Genomic DNA, 23,325 nt, shown 5'->3' with positions numbered 1-23,325 from the left:
GAGCATTAGATTATCCCCTTTTTGTTCAATATTTCTACATAGATGTTAATACTTTGTTTAACCTAAGCATAAAAATGGACAATTTTCTGTGTATCTTTGGGTCTTCATTCTGAAGGCTCCTGTGTATATGTTGAGTAAATTTATATGCCTTTTCTCTAATTTATCTGCCTTTTGTGAGTTGATTTTTGAGCAAACTTTCAGAGAGCAAAGAGGAAGTTTTCCCATGGCCTCTATAAGGTGAAGATGGATCTTAGAGGTAGACAAGGGATGAGATTTCCCTCAAATGGGGAAATATGCATGGCTATAGATGCAGTTACCATTGGAAACTATCAAGTAATTACTGAGGAAGTTGAGACCATTGGAAGAATTTGCTGCCCTGTGGATCTATTTATTTTGGTGTTGTCTCTTCTTTTATATTTGAACCTATTATAAATGCCAAAAATAAAACCTAATGACAACTTTTCCTACTAATACCTACCAGGTCTAAAATGGAGTTCCCATAGTTCTTTAATTACTCTTGACCAATTCCATTTCCTGCTGCATTTCCCAGCCCAGATGCTCTGAGTTGCAAGGCCCAGCCAGCTTCTTTGTCCTCTCTCCTCACTGCTAGAAATAAAGGATTGAGTTTTTGACATGCTGAATTTGAGATTTCTATTAGGCAGCCAAGTGGTGATGTCAAATAAGCTGTTTTATTTGGAATCTAGAGAGCAGGTTTGGACTGTTAATCTGGTTGTTGCTAGCATACATAATGTGTTTAAAACCACGAGACTAAGTAAGATAGTGATAGCCAATGGAGTCAATGCCCTGGGACATCTTAATAACTGGGGAAGGGAGGGGGGATAAAGAGAAGAAAAAAATAATAAAAATGGAAAAAATAAAAAAAATGGAAAAAGGAATGATTGAGTGATGAAGGTGGAAAACTTGGAGACTTTGGTATCCCTGAGACAGGTGAAGTCAATGTCAAAGATGGCAGTGAATCAGTTTCATCATAAACTTCATAAACCTAGTGATGGGTTAAGTAAGATAAGGCCTGAATATGGACCAGTAGAGATCACTGGTGACCTCATAAGAGCAGATCTGTTTGAGTGAGGTGGTCAAAATCCTTTTTGGACTGGATTTAATGGCGAATGGGGGAAGAAAACTTGAAGACATTGGGAAAAGATAGAAGAGCAAAGAAATAGGGTGGTAGGTGGTCAGGGAAGTGGGGTTAAGAGAAGGTAATATCTAGATGTGAGTTTTTACTGCATTTAAAAGGAAATAAGATGAGAAGGAAATATTTGTAACCAGTTTGTATCCCCTACTGTCTTGTAATTTCTGTCTGATTACGATAAAATAGAAATCTGGTCCAGATTTTGATAAGCTGAAGACAACGTCCCAACCTTCACAGGGACCTTGTCAATTCAGCTGTGTGATTTCTCCTTTCTTCTTTCAGAACTAGACCTCCCACCCAGGGAAAATTCAGAATTTAACAAGAGAATCTTCATCCCAGCCCCTGATGATGACAGTCCCATTCTTCCATGGCACTCTGCTGTTTCTCTGACATGCTTGCTCCCACCCACATCCCTTTTTACAGCTCAAGGAGTAGTGCAGACTGGCTGCCTCCCAAAGATCATCACTAACTTTCACCATGCCTCATCCCCTCTGTGCCCATTCTGTCTTTGGGGGTACTGAAGTGAAATCCAATAGTTTTGAAGGAACCTGATTGCCTGTCTCAAGCTTTAGCTCTACCATTGTAGTTTCCCACTGAATTAATAGTCCATTGTTTTTTCAATGCTTAATAAAATAAATAAGATGAACAAGACCTAAATTTGGTGTTATAGTTACAAACAAACAGTATTTATTCTACAGTTCATTGTTACAGTAAAGTGTTGGTTGGAAGCAGAATAATAAATTAGATCTTTTTTGGTTAAATGCTAATAGACTTTTATTTGCTATAGCAAACCACTTTTCTTCTAAAAAAAAATAGCATGCAAAACAGTAACATATTCCATGATCTTATCTTGGGCAGTGATTTAAACTGTAAAAGCACCTCTCTGCCCCCTCCCCCAGACACAGCATGATTTTAACAGCAGCATTATTATCACCACGATAATAAGGGAGTCGTGCCTCTGCTTGCCCCTCTTTCAAGGAGCAAACTGTGATGTCAGCATGTCACTAACATACTAGATATGTATCTCTAGAGGTTGCCATGGCAAATCTGGAACCAGAGCCTCCCTAATGAGCCTTAGCTACTGCCGCCTGACAGACTAAGCATTCTCAGGCATTTCCTGTTAGACTTTGTGTTGGCGTCAGCTATGAAAGCAGTTGCTTACAATTCTGGCAGTAGATTAGCATTGGGTAAGAGTGGGGATGAAGTCTCATCTAGTCACGAACTGTCACTTAATCTGACAGAGGAATTTCTGGGGCTGGAAATGTATCGAGTGCAATGGGACACTAAGGAAATACGTTAAAACCCAGTTTCTGGCAGTTTTATGATAAATCATTTTACCCCCACTTCAAACAAACAGAACAACTTTCAAATTAACAAAAGATTCACTTTTACATCAATGATTGGGCTGAAAAGAATAAAGATTAAGAGGATAATGGCAGAAGAGAAACCAACAATACTAGAGCAAGAAAATAATTCTTTGAAATTGCTTCTTGTGTTGGTTGGTAAGATTAGTTTTCATAGTGGACAACAAATATAAATCTCCTTTGGTAAGGCATCATACATTTTCATAAATCAAACATGCAAGGCTCACCACGGTGATAGTTGCCACTCACTGCAAAGTATTAAGATGGCAAACTCTATGCTTCATTATGATGTTGGAGCTCTATCATATTCTTTGTTAGCCTTTAACTATTTACAAAGTTTAGAATCTGAAGTAATATTTTTTTTAGTTCATACTAGAGCTGACATTAACATCTGATATGGTTTGGCTGTGTCCCCATCCAAATCTCAACTTGAATTATATCTCCCAGAATTCCCACATGTTGTGGGAGAGACCCAGGGTGAGGTAATTGAATCATGAGGGCCACTCTTACCCGTGCTATTCTTGTGACAGTGAATAAGTCTCATGAGATATGATGAGCATATCAGGGATTTCCACTTTTGCTTCTTCCTCATTTTCTCTTGCTGCCGCCATGTAAGGAGTGCCTTTCACCTCCCACTATGATTCTGAGGCCTCCCCAGCCATGTGAAACTGTAAGTCCAATTAAACTTCTTTTTCTTCCCAGTCTCAGGTATGTCTTTATCAGCAGCATGAAAATGGACTGATATAACCTCTTAAGGTAGAATGGAATAATTAGTAAAGTGAAGAAAACAATATGCAAGGTAATAACTTTGATTGTTTTCTTTTATGTTATAGTAACACAGTTAAACTCTTTGGGTATTCGACAATATAAGGCAAGTAGGGCAGCGGTTCAGGAGGGAGTATTGGGAAGCCATGGGGGAGATTTGGGAATGTTCATTCATGGGACTCATGATGAAAGAGATAACACTGAATTATCAAGAGACAAAGCAGGAAAATAAGAAGGTTCTGGCCTTTACTAATTTTAGGGATCAATATCAGTGTTCTTGGACTGTGAGAAACATGGGAATAGAAGACTGCTTAGAGTAGAAGGGACAGATGGTCAGTTCTATCAGTGACACAGCAGGTTTCCTAGGGAGCTCACCACTCTTGCCTGGTTCTGCCACTTGGGGCTGGGAAGTACATCAGCTGGCTTTCCTGGGCATTGCAAAAACATATCATCATTGTCACTCCAAAGCATGTCTTGAATCCACAGTATGGCAAGGGTTGGGGGAATTTTCGTGACAGGCTCTTCTCAATACACATGTAATACCTAACTTTGTTAGCCCTGTTGGATGACATTACTTTTTGTTTCCATGTCCTGAATAAGGCTTTTGTTCATTGAGAGTACAAGAAAAATACAGAGTCCTCGTTCTTACAAGCAAAATGCAAACTGATACCCCTTAGGGGTCTTCATTGGCTTCCTCACAGAGGTGATGAGTTGGGCCTGATGTCCATCCTCACCTGTACCTGGACTGGCTAACTGCATGCAGGCTGTGGGTTAAGAGGTCAGCTTACAATCTTACAAGAGGGCAAAATCAGTTGACTGAGGACAAAATTGAATCCGTGTTCTTGGATTTATAAAAAGGGTAAACTCACCCCCTGAGTGAACCTGGGAGAGCTGAAGAGCCACTCAAGTGTCAATGACATGCTGAGTAGTAGAGTACTTGGGGTCCAGTGAAGTTCAGTCCTGGAATCCCCAGTGCTATGAAACCCTGGGGCTGCTATGGGTTCTGGAGTAGTTCACTGATTTCAGTTACCTGGTGGCATTCCATGTCTATTGGTGAGTATTGAAGAAGTCAGTTTCCATAATAGACAGATACTCCTGTAATATAACCTATTAGAGAAAGACAACTACTAGGCCTTACCATTTTATTGGAGAATATTATGACTCATTCGGAATAGTCTTTCAAGCAGAAGCTTGCTAATGCCAATGGAAACACTCTGCTTAAATATTACCACGTTTCCCTTCCTCTGATTATCACAAAATTCTCCCCTCCACTTTCCTTGGGTGTCACAATTTATTTATCTAACAGGGTCGGAGATTATGGCTATCTCTAAGGGAAATCTTATAACTTTTTTTAGGTAAAGGAATAGACTGGAAGATTTTAGTACCTCAAGTCTTTCTTTTTTAGATTCTGCAATGTGGTATTCCTTTCCACACCAGCATGAAGGAGCATATAAAATGCACCCCATTTTAGGAATAGAAATTAATTTGAGTCAGAAGAGCAGTAAAAGGTAATCCACATGGCGTGCCTTTGTCAAAGAGACAGACATTTCCAATACAATTCTTAGGGGAGGAAGGTGGTTATAATAGAATATAACAGCTCTCTGGAGGGAAGAATACATTTCCTATATGGTGAGGGTGGTTATGCATTATATCTGCAGCAGTTTTCCCTTGAATCCAGATATCAGATCTCTTAAGGAGATTTGGGAAAAGATCACTGTGTGATGAAGGTAAAGGGGGAAGATTGGTTCAGATTTGCCCAAAAGTACATCTGAAAACAGAATTTTAGCATCCACTAGGTGTTTGTCAGATGGTAGCAATTTCCAGCAACAACATAGTGGGGACATATCAGCAACAGATCTGAATTGGTTACCTAGAGATGAAAAGCTCCCCAGACTCTTGTTTCCTCTTGGATTCAGCTTTTGATTGCGTGCTTTGTCCTTTGTATCTCTTTTCTTCACTAACTCATTGGTTCCTTTCTCTTCTTTTTTAGAATCTCAAACTTATCTTTTAAACTGATTTATCTCAGGCTTTATGGCTCGGGAAGCAGCTGAAACTAACAGGAAAAATACAAAGAGAAAACCTGGGTATTTTTTAAATTATTGTCAGAGAACAGATGCTGTGGCAGGTGCTGCTAGTAAGATATTATAATCCAACAGGCAAAAGATATGTAGAATTTTATTTTTCCATCTTAGGACAGGGCTCTCAATATGCTGATTCATTCATGTGGTTAAGGACAAATTAATATTTCAGAAATTTGCCCACAGTTCATGAGATAGTGATATGTCACAAAATTTTTTGTGTATTCCCCTATTGCAGATTCATTTGGGAGAAATGATGTTCACCTCATAAGTAAGTCCTTCTTACATTACATTTCATGCTGTAGTGAAACAGCAGTTGCTCTCTGCTCTCCAAGAGGAGGGGATATTTAATTATTCAAATGAATCTCAGTATCCAAAAAAGTGTCTGTTTTTGATAAATCCCTGTGTTTTGATTATAAATAAAACATTCAACTTTTTTGCTTGTGCATTTGTATTAGGGCTGGTGCAACAATTCTCTCCCTAAATTGCTTATATCTCAAATATTCTTTTTGGCTTAGCCTTTATTTTTATTTTTGGGGCCAAAAAGATACCTGTGAGTTCCTTTTTAATGGCCCTTCTGACTAATTTTCAAACTGTCATCGTATTTTAGCAAACTGTTGAGAGTGGGATTTAATCTTGTTCTTCTTCACAGACAATCAGCTGTGTGCCAGCCCTTAGTTCTTTCTTTGGCTTGCTCAGATATCTGGTCTACACTGTGGGTGAGGCAGATGTCTGGTCCATGTCTGGTCGCTGGGGCTGCCACTGAATCTTCTTGACCTTGGAAAGAAGTATGTCTCAGTTTTTAAAGGAAGACCATTACCTAGAAAAGTTATTAGAAATTTTTCTTGATTTAGAAACATATTTGGCCAGGCACAGTGGCTCACACCTGTAATTCCTGCATTTTGAAGGCTGAGGCTGGAAGACTGCTTGAACTCAGCCCGTGCAACATGGCAAAACCCTGTCTCTGCAAAAAATACAAAAAAATTAGCCAGGCATAGTGGCACAAACCTGTGGTTCTAGCTACTCAAGAGGCTGAGGAGGGAGGATTGCTCAGGAGGCTGAGGTGGGAGGATTGCTTGAGCTGGGAGACAGAAGTTGCAGTGAGCCAAGATGGTGCCACTACACTCCAGCCTGGGCAGCAGAGCAAGAACCTGTCTCAAAACAAAACAAAACAACAAAAAAATATAATTTCTAGTATGGCTGAATCAGTTCATTCAGTGAAAGTGCTAAGCATTTTGATGTTAATTTTGAAGGTGTATTCACCTTCATGTTATCCAGGCTTTTATGTTTCAAAGCATTTCTTTCAGACTTACAGTAGTGATATTTTTAAAGATGAATGATTCTTATGAATGGAGTTCATGCTATAGTTCTTGTTCCAAAATGATACCTACAATTTCTGTGGGCCCACAGAATTTGAAGTTGGAGCCTGTTAGTAATTTTCTTTCTTCCAACCTGCCTTTAGGTTGATGGAAATGCTCAGGGAGACATCTCCTCATAAGTGGAATTGGAGCACTTCTTGGGGGAACACTGAAGTATCTTTGAAGGTTAGGCAACTCACTCACTTTCATTGGTCCATTTATCTGACTGGAAGAGAACTAAGAGAAAAACTGATTCAAGAAGCAGTTATGTAGAAGAAACACAAGGCTTGTAGCCAAGGCAACCTTGATTCAGACATATTTGCCTTTTTTTTTTTTTAATTTAAGACCTTTATTAACAGGTGCTTGCAGTTTGTTGACTTTTTTGAAAAAATCAAGTTGTAAACTTTTATTACAAATTAAAAATGAAGTTCTTAAAAATCTCAACTTGACCAGATATGAAACAATTTAAAAACCTTTAAAGGCGTATTGAGAAAAACCAGGCTTTTTTAAAAAAACACGTTTGTTATTACCAAAAAGAGACGTCTTTAGGTAAAAATAATAAAAACCCCATGCTGCATAGATAATGCAGATAGTTCTATTTATCTGGTCAACGGGCAAAAAGCAAGCACTTAAGGTCTTCAGCTCCAATCTTTTGTTCATTTCTTATTGCTAGAATTTCATATTTCTTCTTGTTGGATGACTAAACCGGATGATGGTAGAGATGGTAAGCCAGCATTTACTCAGCGCCGCCCCGCTCAGCCTCGGGAGTGGACGAATTCTCAGCTGGTGGATCGGCTGCTTTTGTCTCTTTGCCATCTTGTGGTTTAGGGTTTTCTGGGCGTCTGCGTCGGTAATTGAAGTTGCTGCGGTACCGATGTTGAGGTGGCTGCTGACCTTGGGTCTCATCTCCTTGATTTTCTTTATCTTCTTCATTGCCGTCCTCTCTAGGCTGTTTTTGGCGAGGAGGGCCTCTGCGGAATCGTGGTCTGTATCCCCAATACATATTCTGCCTCACTGGTCTACCTTGTTCTCCTGCACCCTGGTTGTCAGCACACTCCATCACTTCTCCCTGCACAGGAGGGTTGGAATACTGTGGTCGACGCCCACAGGGTCTCCGCATGTAGTAAGGTGGGAACCTTCGCCTGCGGTAGGGCGGGCGTTGTTGGGCCCGGCCTTCGGGAGCACTCTCCGATCCCTCGTTCTTTTTTCCCCACTCTCACTGTTCTGGTAATTTTGCTGGTAATTGCGTGGAGGACCCCTACGACGTGGATAGCGTCTATAATGGTTACGGTCGGCTGCATATTTACTGCCTTGAACTGGAACACCACCAGGACCTGTAACATTTGCTGCCTCCGCGCCCTTTTCTCCTTCAACAACATCAAACTCCACAGTCTCTCCACTTCCTACACTGCGAAGGTATTTCCTGGAGTTATTCTTTATGGCAGTCTGGCGTACAAATACATCTTCCTTGGTGTCATTCCTGTTGATGAAACCATATCCGTTCCTTACATTGAACCATTTTACTGTTCCCAAAACCTTCGTTGCAATGACCTTCTTGTCCCCGCCGGCAGGCGCCGCCTATGTGAGGCCGCCTGGGCCACCGCTCCCTGGGCCGCTGCCCGTAGTGCCGGGCTTGGTGTCGGCGGCGCTGAGGGCGGGCGCGGCGGGCGGCTGCTGGGTCTGGGCCTCGCTGCTCATGGTTGCGGTGATGGTGACTGGGGCCGGCTGCGGCAGCTGCGGCTCCTCCCGGGGTGTGATGGTAACTAGGCCTGCTGCGGCGGTGGGGCTGCTCAGGGCTCTCTGGGGTCCGCTCTCCGCTCCCGCTACCAATCGAAATCTTTTTTTTTTTTTTTGAGACGGAGTCTCACTCTGTCGCCCAGGCTGGAGTGCAGTGGCGCCATCTTGGCTCACTGCAAGCTCCGCCTCCCGGGTTCATGCCATTCTCCTGCCTCAGCCTCCTGAGCTGCTGGGACTACAGGCGCCCGCCACCACGCCCGGCTAATTTTTTTGTGTTTTTGGTAGAGACGGGGTTTCACCGTGTTAGCCAGGATGGTCTCGATTTCCTGACCTCGTGATCCGCCTGCCTCAGACTTCCAAAGTGCTGGGATTACAGGCGTGAGCTACTGCGGCCAGCCCTATGTTTGCCACTTCTTAGCAATGCAGCTTAGACTTTCTGAGACCAACTTTCCTATACCAAAGAGTAAAGATCTGGCAGAGTTATTTTTAAATAGTAAGTACAATAACCAGCAAAATCTCTGGCAGTCGTTAAGAAGTAGAAACTTCTACCTATTTTCCTCCCATTCTCTGAGTCTCACCTCATTTGTAAAATGGAGAGAGTAATAATCACCAAGGGGTTATGGTAAGAATTAAAGAGAGTATGGCCTTATCCATGGTTAGAGAGTTACCCAAAAAGTAAGTCTTCAAACAAAACAAAACAAAACAAAACAAAAAAAACGTTGTTTAACCCATCCTCCTACTTCCCACTTTACAGACAAGCACATTGTGGTTACGCAGTGGTAGGCTTGGACATAGACACATTGGCCAGTACTCTTCACTATGTTATTATTATCGACTATTTGAATATTCTAGATATTCTGGGTTGGGGAGTTGAAGACTAAATTTTGAAGCATAAATTGAGCAGAGTGGATATAGTACTAGACTTCCACAATGTCAAGACCCATTTGGAAATGGCTCCCTGGACATTCAGGTTTACCAGAAGAAAAAATCAATGTGCTGAGACTATTAAACTGGATTTTAACTTAAAAAATGGCTTTAAATGTAATTTTAAACAACTGTTTCAGGTTGAACAAAACCATTCTATTCGATTATCTTGGTTTTCTTTGAGTGTTGTCAGTGTTAGTTAATATAAGAATTTTGGCTTAGCGAGTTCCTTACTAGGTGTCTCTTTACCCTGAAAAGCCAAATAATACCCTTATTGCATATGACACCGATACTAAAGTCAGATAAAAGGGGTTCCATTGCAAGGCTAAGAAAGAACTAATTTTCTAACATTGGAACATTATCTGTCATGTGTTACTACTCTGTAATTATGACTATTATTCTCATTGGGAAAAAAGATATTTCAGGAGAGGAAAAGATTTTTATAAGAGGCTTTTAATATAAATGGGCAATTATATTAAAATACCGACTTTCATACTTAGACACTGTGTGTAGATACATTATATTATATTTGATTTAAATTTAGTAAATTATATGCATGTGCAAACTTAAAATATATGAGTATTGCTTCCTTAAATGAAAGGCATGAATAGTCTTGTGAAATAGATTTTTGAGAACTGGATTCACAACTTTTATGCTTGCAAAGCTTTTATTGTTAATAATACATTGTTTTTTATTTTTTGGGAAAGAATGAATCATTTTCATTTGGCAAGGATTCTGAATTTTTTTTGCAAGAATGATTATGCTTTTTGAATCATTTGTGGGGCTGAACAAAGGGCAGTGGTAAAAATAAAAATTATAACCATGATTCATCTTTTTCTAGAAGATGAAGACAGTACTAAAAATTATGAAGAATCCTTCAGTTTTGCTTTAAGTGATGTGCTGAAAGAGAATTCACAAGCAGATAGAAAATTTGGACAGGAAAGGAAATAATCACATTTGATCTTCACTGAGTTTAAGAAGTTTACGTTGGGTAGCTGTGAGGACAAAATCTTCCAAGCATAATTCACCTCAAATGTCACTCTCAGCAAAAGAAAATCCAAGATTTGTAGGCCAGAAGTTTATTCAATTTTGGAATCCTTTTAAAGAAAAATTATAGAAGATTAAAAATATATAACAAGGACCAAAGATGGTATTTATTTGGAATGAGAAGAGAAATTAAACAAATTATAAATTTTATAAAATTGACAAATACTACAAGTATCATTATATCTGAAAAATGCCATGATATTTTAAATTATAACTGTCTGACACATCTTTAGAATACCCCTTTCTTTATATTTTTGGCTGTTTAGTTTTGTATTGCTTTTTTATGTGAAATTATTTTGTGATATTATTTTCTATTGAAAGAATATGAAGACAATTCAGTGTTTCATCTAATATGGTTGACTGAAATTTGTTTCTTATTTTCAATAGCTGGGGTGCCTAAGCTTGACCACATGCAAATGCACGACCATGCAGCACTGTTGCCCTTTAAAAACAGGACTCTAGGGCTGGGTGCAGCAGCTCATGCCTGTAATCTTAGCACTTTGGGAGGCCAAGCAGGGAGTGTCGCTTGGGCCCAGCAGTTGGAAGTTGCAGTGAGGTATGATTGCCCCACTGCACTCCAGCCTAGGGGACAGAGTGGGACCCTGCCTCAAAAATAAAATAATAAAATAAATGCAGGAGTTTTGAAAAATTCACTTTTACATAATTTCCAGAAAAAAACATAGTTTATTTGTAACCATATACACTGCATTAGTGAGTCTTCCTCAATAGGTGAGAACTTCTGTTTTGATAAGAATGATAAATGAATCCTCTACTTAGACTTTTATCCATCTGGTGGTTTGAAGAATTCTCCAGAGTCTAGCTTTCGGTTCTATACAATTAAAAACATGTTTCTTCTCTATTGCCCACATACTTCTAGAGCTCGGTGCTGTATGAGACAAATGTATTGCAATATGACCTCTGTACTGGTCCTTCATAGTATGGTGTAGTTGATAATACAAATATTTCTGGAAGTCATTCCCACAATGGGACAGACAGCGAGGAATAATTTAATTATATAAAGAAACAGCTGTAAGCCACATAAATATATCCTCTGAACCAAATTAAATATACCTTAACTCAACTTCTTAGCAGGATTCCAATGATGCCTGTAGCCACTCTAATGCTGCCTGACATGACAGACAGAAGTGTGATGGAGAAGTCAGAATGGGAAGATCCAGTAGCTTAAACAATTACAGCTAAAAACAAACAAACAAACAACCTCACTGTTGTGCCAATTTTGCAAAAACACATTGCAGCGCCTCTTCCAGGGCTGTGGCTGGAAGTCTGGGGCATTAAGTGGCTCTAAGGCTTATGCTCCATTTGCTTCACCATAGATTTGCCTGGGCTCCCAGATGGTGTCGTCATATGCCAAGGGATGTTTGTGTGTCTTTGTGGACAGACATGAAACATCCCAGGGAGAGCTCCTATTCTAAATTACCCCCTTGCATCGCCTGAGGCCAGGAGTTTGAGTCTGTAGTGAGGTATGTTGGTGCCATTGCACTCCAGCCTAGGCAACAGAACAAGACTCTCTCTCTAAAAAAATAAAAATAAATGAATCAATGAATTACGTCCTTCATCAAAGTTTGACTGAACCATTAACAATTCATATTTTTCCCTTCAACCTTAGCCTTTCCCTTGGTAGAGTCCTTTTTTTAAAATGCTACATCCCTTAGGAGAGGCAGCATGCACTTACTTCCTTGAGGCTTTGTTTTTCAGGGTGTTTTCTTCCTTTTTTTCTAAGAAAAGATAAGGATTTATGAGAAGTTTGGGCCTTGGACATAAATAAGGGCTCAGCAAGGGAGAACAAGGGCAGAGTGAGCAAGGGGCATGAGGTTTTGTGTTGGCTGTGGCAGCCAACGCTAGGGATTGCTGAACTATTATTGTTATGCAGGTGTTAATGTAATTGAGTTGTATGTGTCTGTGCATTTTTCTATAGAGCCATTCCATTTTCTCTACAGAATTCATGTTTATTAAGAATAAAAACAATGTCTACTGCCCTTTTACTATTCTCTGAGGGGTTAACATCTACCCATGTGCAGATCTGCTGTTAGACAGAGATGCCACCTGGAGCTGACTATATATTTGGTGATCCTCAATTCACTCATGTCTTAGCTTGTTTATTCTTCTTTGGACACCCCCCCCCCCCAATCCTTCATGGCTTCTACTCCCTTGATGTTCTTTTTAGCATGGTGCTGAGTAGTCAAACAATGCGTATGTTTTTAAGCAGAAATCTTATACAGTAAAGATTAAACAGAAACCCAGTTGATAAAATAGATACATGTCAACCTGCCCTGATTGAAGCAGGGGCTGGGGCATAAAGCCCTGGCCATGTGGCCTCCTTCTTTGTGGCAGGTCCCTGAGTGGCTCTCAGTCCTTACAGCTCTTACTGAAGAATGAAAACCCCGGAGTAGAAAAGTTACTCTTGGATAGACAATCAGAAAACCTGGATTTTTATTCTGACTGGCATTTCTACTAGTAATGTGACAATAGGCGAGTCATCAATTGCTCTAAGCCTCAGTTTTTGCATTTGTAAAAAGTGATCAATAATATGTTGCCTTGCTCAGCCTACATCAAAGTAAGGCTATGAGAATGAAATGGGTTATATATGTGAAAGCCCTTCAAAGTGCTTTACATGTAAGAATTACAGTATCACCCCCTAAGTCTTTCCAACAAAATTACCTTATAGATTATTCAAGTCATGTAATCGTAAATGAGAACATCTGAAAGCGTTACTGATGCCACCCTATGTCCTTTATAATATCCCAGGTCAGGTAAGAGGCCACCCACTCCCTGTATATATTGTCAAGGAAGCCAAGAAAATAAGAGTGACATTTCCAATATGTAGTGGGACCAAAAGCCCAAATACAAAGATAGAAAGGGCAATGACTAAGCACCACATGAAAGAAATAAAAAACTTACCAGGTGTTGGCAAATTTCTGCTGTGGCTCATGAAGTAAGGATGATGCTGTTGCTATGCAGAAACAAAATATTTGGAAGTGACAAATTAGTCTTATTTTCAGTTTGTGCCCCAGTGTATTTGTTTGCAGAATGTGCACTGTTCATTGACAAGATATAAGAAGACCTAAAGGGAACTAGAGGAAAATGGAACAGGCAGGGGAAAATGAATGTAAAATACTTGGGCTATTTAGCTTGAAGGAAAAACTGAAGATTACTCAGCTTTAGATCACTGAAGAGTGATCTAATAATTGGTTTTTAGGAAACACAGAGATTTATTGTATAGAGTACAGTGTACAGCTGGCACTCAATAAAGAACTCACAAGTCTGTTGGAGTTCACAGACACTGGCCTTCAGGGACAGTCACAGAAAATTGATAGGTGCCCTATCAGGAACAATGGCCCCTCTGCCATCAAGTCCATTTGGTATCTAAACCATTTCAAAGAGATGTTTTCGTCTCTCATTTTTAGAGACATAATTGATCCTAGATGGGATTAAGGGTGGAATGACATGGAAGAGCTGGATCTGAAGCATGCTCTTGGAGAAGAGCTGATGATTGACACCAGGAAAATTCAGAGCCAGGAGGCAAGGAGAGGTAACTGCTTAGCAGCTCTTAAGCCTTCAGAAATGACAGAATCTGCTCTGGTTGCCTGAAGAGATTGTCCTCCACATTAGACAGATAAGGATGGAAAAAACATAATAAGTAGCTTTTTGTAATTGACATGTGGGATGAAACTGGCAGGCAGAGAAGCTCAACCTACATCACGATAAGCTTGGCTTGTGGTCAGGCTGAAGGACTTGTCTTGAGTTTTTTCAAGTTAGTAGGAATGACTTCCAGACTGAAAAGCACTGTAAGGGAAAAAAGACGCACAAAACACCAAGTGTCCTCTATGGGTTTGTGGACAGACTTTCCACATTGTTAATGCAAATGATTTGTCACATTTTATAGAGTTAGTACACATGGAATGAATCTGTGTTCATACTTCTCAAGGTCAGAGTCCCACATACTGTTCACCTGAATCTTATAGACTAAGTAGTAGGTTAGAAATACTTTCATCAAGCAGGCCAGATCAATTGCAGATCTCTTAGAACATGGATGGATTTCCTGTGTATTACACTGTCATCTGTCTTTATAAACCACTGGACACAGGCCTGACTACCTTCTAGATTACTAAACTCATTTGAGAATAGAGCATGATACAAAGAATTAAAGGGGTAAGAAACAAGATTTAGCAGTTGCCATATTTTGCTGTATTTTCCATTCATTTTTCTTTTGGGAAAGATTTTGTTATGTGGTCTAGTTAAAAAGAAATTTTACAGAACCTGTTAATACATAAAACTGGAGAACATTTTTCTTAACTATTTTAAACTATAAGACAAAGTCTGAGCAGCTATCATACTTTATCTAGTGAATTGTTAGAGGTCTTTTGAAAACCAAGAGTTTTGGTCACCTTGACTTTATTTTGTTTTTTCCTTGCTATACCTGATGATAAATCATTGCTTGGAGTGATGTAATGTGCACTTGTGTCTCAATTTCATGTTTGTACTGCATTTATACAGAAAACATGCTCCTTTACAGAGTGAAGTCAATGTACATCTCCTTTACAGAGTGAAGTCAATGTACATCACAGGTTAGGCCTGGAAAATGTTGTTTGCTTTTCTGGAATTTGGTTCTGCTCTACATCAAGATTTCAATGTAAAAAGATTAGATTTCCACAGGTGGCTTTGCATTAGTCAGAACTGAAATCAGAGTCTATTACTTCTAAGAGGTCATGGAAAGCAACTAATTCAAGACACATGAGGGTCTTGCCTAACATGATACATATAGTTAATAGAAAAACTAGCACCAGAATGTGTTGAGTGTTCTTTGCATGTAACATATCACACTAACTTTTGACGTAGCTGTATCTGGATAATCCCAAAATGGAACTAGACTCGAGTAGAATTGGGATGCACTTGAAGCTATCAGACACTAGGTAGCATCTGTCTCTTTTTGCATCTGATGGGTAGATAGTGTTTCAATTGGATTTATACATTGAGGGGAAGTAGACAATAATTTGCAATCTATGATCTTCATTCTTGTATAGATTTATGTGAACTAAGCTAGCACCAATGACTCATAAACTAATTTTAGCATTGCAAATGAGAGGTACCAAGTTCTTGGGAGATACAAATAATCTTTGTGAGTACAGAAGTTCTAAAACATATCACTTGCTTAACCTTCTCAGCTTGGGCATTTAATATCTAGAGGGTTTTAAAACTTCATGACTTTATGAAAATTATACAAGGGATTGACTGAGAATTAAGCCATTTTATGGAATGAAAATTATGTTATTATACTACATAAATGTCGATAAAAATTGGAAGTGTGATATTAATTTCCGATGCCCCATTAGTAGAAGTTGGTAAATATATGTAATCAGGTATAGTTAAGGGAATAATTTCTGTTCTAAACCAGTCTAATTTTCTTAAGTTTTTAGGTTCTATGGATCCTACTCTGAGGTTCTAGGAAAAAAAAATCTTTTCTTCAACTCTCATAAGTTCTTTGTTGAAATGGAGCCCTGTAACAATAGACAGATTAATAAGAGAAAAACAAACAGAAATTTATTAACATATGTATTTTATAAATACATGGGAAACACCCAGGAGATGAATAGTCTTAAAGAAGTGGCTTTGAATTCCAGATTATATGCATCATCAACAAAGAACAGTGACATTTTAGAGAAGTGACAAGACAAAAGAGAGGACTTTGAATCTCCAGCAGCAGCAAATGGTGGGAAGGCAGATAAAGGTGAATTAGTAAAGCTTGTTAATGTAGATTCCTCTCATCCCATCTCCAGGCTGACGTGTGTCCAAAGCTGTCTTCAGTGGTTAATTTTTTTCTCTCCCTGGTAGAGAAGGGGGTCAGGATACCTTTTATCTTTGTAAATCTGCTTCCTGCTTTTCGGCAAATAGAGGGAGGGCAGAGAGCTGTTCTGCATCTGCTTGTTCTTAATTCAACTTAACAATCCTTCATATTTTGGGGTGGCATATTCTTGTCTCCCACAATGTATTAATGTTTTTCTCTTCTGTGTTTAAGATGCAGATGTGTTCTGAAGTCAAGAGTCTCTGCTTATGAGTAAGGGCTTCTGTGAAATCTCTGCTGCTGGTTAAGTTGCCCTAGAAGTGACTTCTTTTTCTTTCCTACAGCTTTGTAGCTTTCTGCATCTTTAGTCAGAGTACGCTGTTTACCTGGTTGGCTGCCTCTCTTATTTGGTCCCTTGGTGGCAGGGTAAGAGGGAATTAAACTTTGCTCATTTTGGTAGAACTTTTTAAACTTTCAGATACAAGCTGAAAACTGGTCTCCTATTTTATAGAGACATAGATATTACATTTTGCTTTCAAGGAGAATAAGTCTGTAGACAGATCCTATATAGTTGGGCACAGGAGCTATTACAAAATATGAGAACACTATTGACTATTTCCTCTAATGGTCTCTTAGCCTTGCTTTGTTCCTGAATTTTCATCATGGTCTTAATTACTGGCATGGACCAAGTTATTGTCTCCCCTTACTCTCCATTCATAGGTTGGCATCCTAACTCTCAATGTGATGGTATTTAGAGATGGAGCCCTTTGGGGGTAACTAGGTTTAGACAAGGTCATGTGGTTAGGCCCTAGTGATAGGATCATGTTCTTATAAAGAGACACCAGAAAGCTTGTTCTCTCTCTGTCTCTGCCACGTGAGGACACAATGAGAAAGTGGCTGTCTACAGGTCAGGAAGAGAGCCTTTACCTGGCACTGAATCAGCCAGTACATTGATCTTGGACTTTCTGCCCTCCAGACCTATGAGAAACAAATTCCTTTTGTTTGAGTCATCCGGTCCATGGCATTTTGTTACTATAGCCTGAGCAGACTAATTCAGTAACCATCATGTCATGATATTACTTTAAGGGGGAAAAAGAGTACACTTCTGTGTTGCTTAGTGACAGGGATATCTTCCGAGAAATGTGTTAGGAAATTTCACTGTTGTGTGAACCTCATAGAGTGTACTTACCAACCTAAATGGTATATATATTTTTCATGTGAAAACCAAATATGCCAGCACCATTACTGAATATCAATCATTTCCCCTACTTGACCTGAAATGCCAATATCAAGTACCATATATCAGGTTTCTATGTATGCTCCATTATAATCTTCTGAGACCACTGTTGTATATGCAGTCCATCACTGATGGAACCGTTACATGGTACATGACTGTACTTTTTAAAACTGTGGTCAGCATGAGCATCAGACTCTCTTACTAACAACCCAGCCATCTTTCTGCAATTAGAAGCATCTCAGGTATTCTACTCCTTAATAGTTTGATTTTATACAAGTGCCAGCAGCAAGAATCTCTCTTTGCAAGCCCCAGCTGGGGAACCAAGAGTGATTGTTTAGGCTGTGAGTGTTAGTGATGGTGGGTGTAATGGAAGGATGGGTATCATGCTGATATTGGCAGAGGGTGCAGTTTGACTCATTTAACATGTATAATGGTTTGCACCCTGCATTAAGGATGGTGTGTTTTAAAACTGAGACATTGAGGTAAATAAATTAATGAATACAGATAAAATATTGAGGCAGGAAATTTTAACATGTTGATATCAATTTCTATTTGTGGTCATCCTGTACAACTTTAGAGACCAAATCTTATATTAGAATGTCAGTTTCACAGACACTTCTGAGAATAGATGAATAGCATCTATATAAAGAAAATCTGAAAAATCCTTGACAAAATCACCAAATGGCAAACGCATTTACAATGGTCTGTAAGAGAAGGGAAAAGCATGAAGAAAACCTCATATAAAACAAGGAAGGGCAAACAAAGGCTTGCTAACATTCTCATTGCCATTATCAATCTTTTTTTCTAGGGCTAATGGCTCTATATAAGACATGTGCATTCATCTACCAACGACATCTGTGCAGAGCATGGGACAGCGTAGGTTTGTAATTGCTCGCTACCCTGAGCTAGGGAAAATGAACTTCTGACATTTTGGAGGAAACAGACTTTGCTTCTTTGGTAAGGTGAGGGTACCCTTGCTGCTTAATGTTCTAAGTTATTTTGTAGACAAACAAAATAATTGGAGAAACTATATGTCTATTACTATTATGGTACTTATAGAAGCAGATAAATTGTTTTCAAAAACATATATTTGGTGTATAAATATGCTTTCTAGGAAGGGCTCCAATTGCAAGTTTATAAGTACTTAATGTGCCAGCAGATATAAAACTGCTGGAATTCTCAAGGTTTTGTTGTACATTAAGGAGGAGAGGAATAGACTTTGATATCAGTCTTTCAATGAGGAAAATTATATTCAATATTATGCAGGGATAATCAAATCCTTAGTGAAGAACTTTGAGGACCTTGAAAACGTATAAAACTGTGAACCCAAGCTCTTACTGGTATTTCTGATACAGCATATCCTTCCTTATCCTTGAAAGCCGTATTCCCTCTCCAAGTAATATCTTAAGTTCATTCCTTTTGTATGGCCCTGTATCAGCGATTGCTCTGATCAGGGAGCAAATATTGGTTTCTTTACTTTGTGACCCTGGTGGGAGCTCAGGAGTTATACTAAAAATGAAATATTGGTGGCCCTGGATGAAATGTGTCTCTTGGTCTGCTTTTGAAAATTGCAGTTAATCCATTTGCCTAGTGTTCCATTATTGGAACGCTAAGCTTGTAGACTTATTTATATCCTGCTGCTAAAGGTCATCACCAAGGTCTGATTTTTCAGACAAAAAATTTGCAACCTCTGGCATAAATGGGTTAATCAGTGTGATGATGTGACATTTGTCCCTATGTTTTCTGGACTTTTCATGACATGTATTTCCTCACAAAGATGAATGCCTCCAATAAAAATAAAAGAAGAACTGGTATAATATACAGTACCACAATGTACTGGTATCAACCAGAGTACATTATTGCTTGCTTGTAGACTCTCCAGTGACAAAAATGCATTCAATAATAATTTAACAGATATTTATTGAACACTTGCTTTATTCCAGGAACTGCATACACAGTGGAGAAGAAGACAGAAAAGGCTGTGGCCTGATGAAGCTTACATTCAGACAGACAAGTAAGTAAACAAATACATAAAGTAAATAGGTTAAAGCACTATTCAATGTTTTGTTTCAGTTATCTATTCTTATATAATAAGCCATCCCCAATTTAGTGCCTTAAAACAACCGTTTTCTCTTGATCTTTGATTTTGTAGGTCAGGAATGTGGAGAGGGTTTGGCTGGGTGATGAGCTCCAATCACAGCATCAGCTGGGATAGTAGATGAGGAGGATCTACCTCCAAGATGTCTACCACACTGACACATCCAGTGTCTTGGCGGTGTTGGCCTCTTTTTCTTGCGGTCTCGACTTCTAGGGCCTCTCCAGGTGGCTTGGATTTCCCAAAAAATTGTTGCTCAGGGTGGTCATACTTTTTACATGATGTCTGGCTTCCAAAAGTCACAAAGCAAAAGTTGTCAAAATAGTTAAGGATGATTCTGACAGGGGTACGGTGTCACTTCTCGTGTAATTAGTCTCAGAGTTCACCTAAATTCAAGAAGGGGTTGAAAAATAGACTGCACCCTTAAATGGGGGGTGACGGGAGGTGGTAAGGTCACATTGCGGAGCAGCAGGTGGGATGGGAAATATTTTAGTGTCTATCTTTGGAAAACACAATCTACTACATACTTGAAGAAGGTGTAACATGAAGAGGAGTGGATTGCAAGGTTGGGCATGGGGGCAATTATTTTAGTTGTGGTACCAGCCATGAAAATGAGTAGAGGAAGTTCTAGTGTGAGCCAAGTCTATACAAATGGTCAATTGACATTCACATAATGCCCCATTAATGATACTGATGACAGTGATTGGATAAGAAGTGGCAAGCTGAGAAACAGAAATTCACCTGGTCTTGTTTATCCATCTTCTCTGAGCATGTGCTTTAGTTCATTCTTAATCATTTACACTTTTCTTTTATGCCTAATTGTTTGCTGGAGGTGATACATTGCAACAGTGACTGCTTAGATATGGTTGTGGTGCAAGTTTTTAAATCCAATTCAAGCAAATGCAGGCGTGTTATCAAGATGGATGTTACCTATAAAATCTTATGTTCCAAATAACTAGAGCAGAGTTTGGTGTTGGCAGCACCGTGAGATGGAGCAGAGAGCCCATCAATGCCTTTTGTAATGATGTCCATGACAATCAAGGAGTGTTTTGTCCCTTAATGCTTTTGTAAAGTCAATATGGATTATTGATCCCAACTTATTAAAGGCTTCCTGGAAAGTTGTGTATACCATTGGTAGTTCATGAGGTAGTTCAACAATTGTGACATTCTTTTAGTTTTCCATGATTAGAATCCCTTCTAAATGACCAGTCCTTGTTCTACCTAATGCTTTCGAGTAAGTAATCCTATGATATGCTGCACAGCATCTGTTATATCAGTGGCTTTCATTTTTTTCTTCTTTTGGTGCATAAATGTTTCTGGAGGTATTTGAAAAATGTAGACTCCCAGGTCTCACCTTCAAGGATTTAGATTCGGTTAGTCTGGAGTAAGACCTGGGCATCTGTATTCGGAATACATGCTGGATAATGCTGAGGTAGATGCTCAAAGGATTTACCACTTTGAGTTGGTAGGTTTATGATGGTTGGTGTCCACAGTAATTAAAACAATTTTTTGAAGGCTATATAATGATATGAAACCCAGAATATACTCGATATAGTCAAGGACTATCATTGCACTTGACTGTTACATAATTCTGACTGGACTGAGGCTTCATTGATGTCTTTTCATTTAAGCAGACATTCCTTAAGTGCCGACAATAGATAAGGGACTATGGTGGGTGCAAAGACGGTCACAGAAATGAGGAACACATGATTCTTGTTCCCAAGGAATCTACGATTTTTGGCTTTTCATTAGTTTCTTTTCACTAATAACTATATTAGAGAATAACTTAATTACTGCCAGGGAAGTGAGTTTGAATTTAACTCAATTCAGAGTTAGGAAATTAAAATGTCAATTTACCATCAGTTTGCTCTTGTGCCTTGAGCAAAATTGTTTGTATCTCTAGTCTTTATTTCTCTTACTTCTAAGATAAAGGGGTTAGGCCATACAATTATAAAATATTTTTGTACTTCTAAAATTCGATGTTAAAAACTTTATGTTAAAAAAACCAATGAGTCAGGCGCAGTGGCTCACGCCGGTAATCCCAGCACTTTGGGAGGCTGAGGCGGGTGGATTGCCTGAGGTCAGGAGTTCGAGACCAGCCTGGCCAACATAGTGAAACCTTGTCTCGATAAAAATACAAAAAATTAGCTGGTTGTGGTTGCAGGTGCCTGTAATCCCAGCTACAAGGGAGGCTGAGGCAGAAGAATTGCTTGAACCTGGGAGGTGGAGGTTGCAGTGAGCTGAGATCGTGCCATTGTACTCCAGCCTGGGCAACAAGAGCAAAACTGCATCTCAAAAAAATAAAAATAAAAAAACAACCAACCAACCAACCAGCCAAACAAAAACCAATGAACAAAAGAAGATACAAGAATTGCTAATAAGCACATGAAAAGATGTTCAAAATCTTTAGCCATTAGGGAAATGCAAATTAAATTTCAGTGGGATATCATTTCACATCCACTAGAATGGCTATAATAAAAAAGACAATAACAAGTGTTGGTGAGGATATGGAGAAACTGAATTTTCATGTATTGCTGGTATGAATTTAAAACGGGGGAACTGCTTTGGAAAACAGTTTGTCAGTTTTTCAAAAATTTAAATTTACTATGTGACCCAGCAATTCCATTGCTAGGAATCTACCCAAGAGAGATGAAAGCATGTATCTACACAAAGATTTGTATGCAAATGTTCATGGCAGCATTATTCACCATTGACAAAAGTGGGAAATAATCTAAATACCCACCAACTTGTTAATGGATTAAAAAATGATATATACCTGTAATTGAATACTATTTAGCAACAACAAAAAGAATAGGTAACTGATACATGTTACAACGTGGATAAATTTTAAGTGGAAAAAGCCATATGCAAAAGAGCACATATTGTATGATTCAATGAACATCCAATAGATGAGATGTCCAGAAAGACAAACCTACAGAGACATAAAGCAGATTAGTGTTTGCCTGCCATTGGGAGTAGAAACAGCGGGATGGTGACTGCAAATGAACATGAGGGAGCTTTTCAGAAGAATCTAATGTTCTCAAACTGGATTTTGGTAATGGTTGCAGAACTCTGTAAATTTATTAAAAGTAATTGAATTGTACACTTAAAATGGATGCATTTTATAGCATGTAGATACTATAAATGTTATATAAATATATCTATTTATTTTAGAGTATATATATACATATATATGTGTATATATACTCTATATACATATATAGATATATACATATATACACATATATATGTATGTATATACTCTAGTCCCATATGGATCTAGTAAATTTCTACATCAGTCAAAGAGAAAAAAACATCATCTACATATATGCCCTTTACTCCTGTTTTAGTCCATTTCGTGATGCTATAATAGAATACCAGAGGCTGGGTAATTTATAAAGAAAAGGGTTTTTTTTTTTTTTTTTTTTAAGCTCACAATTCTGATGACTGGAAAGTCCAAGATTATGGCACTGGCATTTGCTCAGCGTCTGGTGAGGGCCATGTGCTGTGTCAAGACATGGTAGAGACATGGAAAGGTGAATGGGTGTATAAATAAAGCAAATACAAGGAGGAACAACCTGCTCTTGTGGTAACCGATCTAGTTCCGTGAGAGTGAAAACTCATTCCCATGAGATGACATTAATCTATTCATGAGAAATCTGCCCCTATGACTCACCTCCCAATAGGCCCCACCTCCCAACGCTGCTACATTTAGGAATCAAATTTCAGCATGAGTTTCGGCAGGGACATACTACATCTGAACCACAGCA

General features: G+C 38.9%; 1 long non-coding RNA gene and 1 pseudogene across 1 annotated transcript; one reads left to right on the top strand and one right to left on the bottom strand.

The window, feature by feature from the left end:
* Positions 1-3,077: 3,077 nt before the first annotated feature.
* On the top strand, positions 3,078-19,475 carry LOC129057993 (uncharacterized). Its single transcript, XR_010136015.1, has 3 exons — positions 3,078-3,184; positions 18,269-18,422; positions 19,404-19,475. It is a non-coding gene; the product is annotated as an uncharacterized LOC129057993 (long non-coding RNA).
* On the bottom strand, positions 7,107-8,543 carry LOC100438144 (Y-box-binding protein 1-like; annotated as a pseudogene).
* Positions 19,476-23,325: the final 3,850 nt, after the last annotated feature.

The sequence above is a fragment of the Pongo abelii genome, chromosome 11 (assembly GCF_028885655.2).
Source record: "Pongo abelii isolate AG06213 chromosome 11, NHGRI_mPonAbe1-v2.0_pri, whole genome shotgun sequence".
Lineage (NCBI taxonomy): Eukaryota > Metazoa > Chordata > Mammalia > Primates > Hominidae > Pongo > Pongo abelii.
This window is presented reverse-complemented; position numbering and strand designations above follow the sequence as displayed.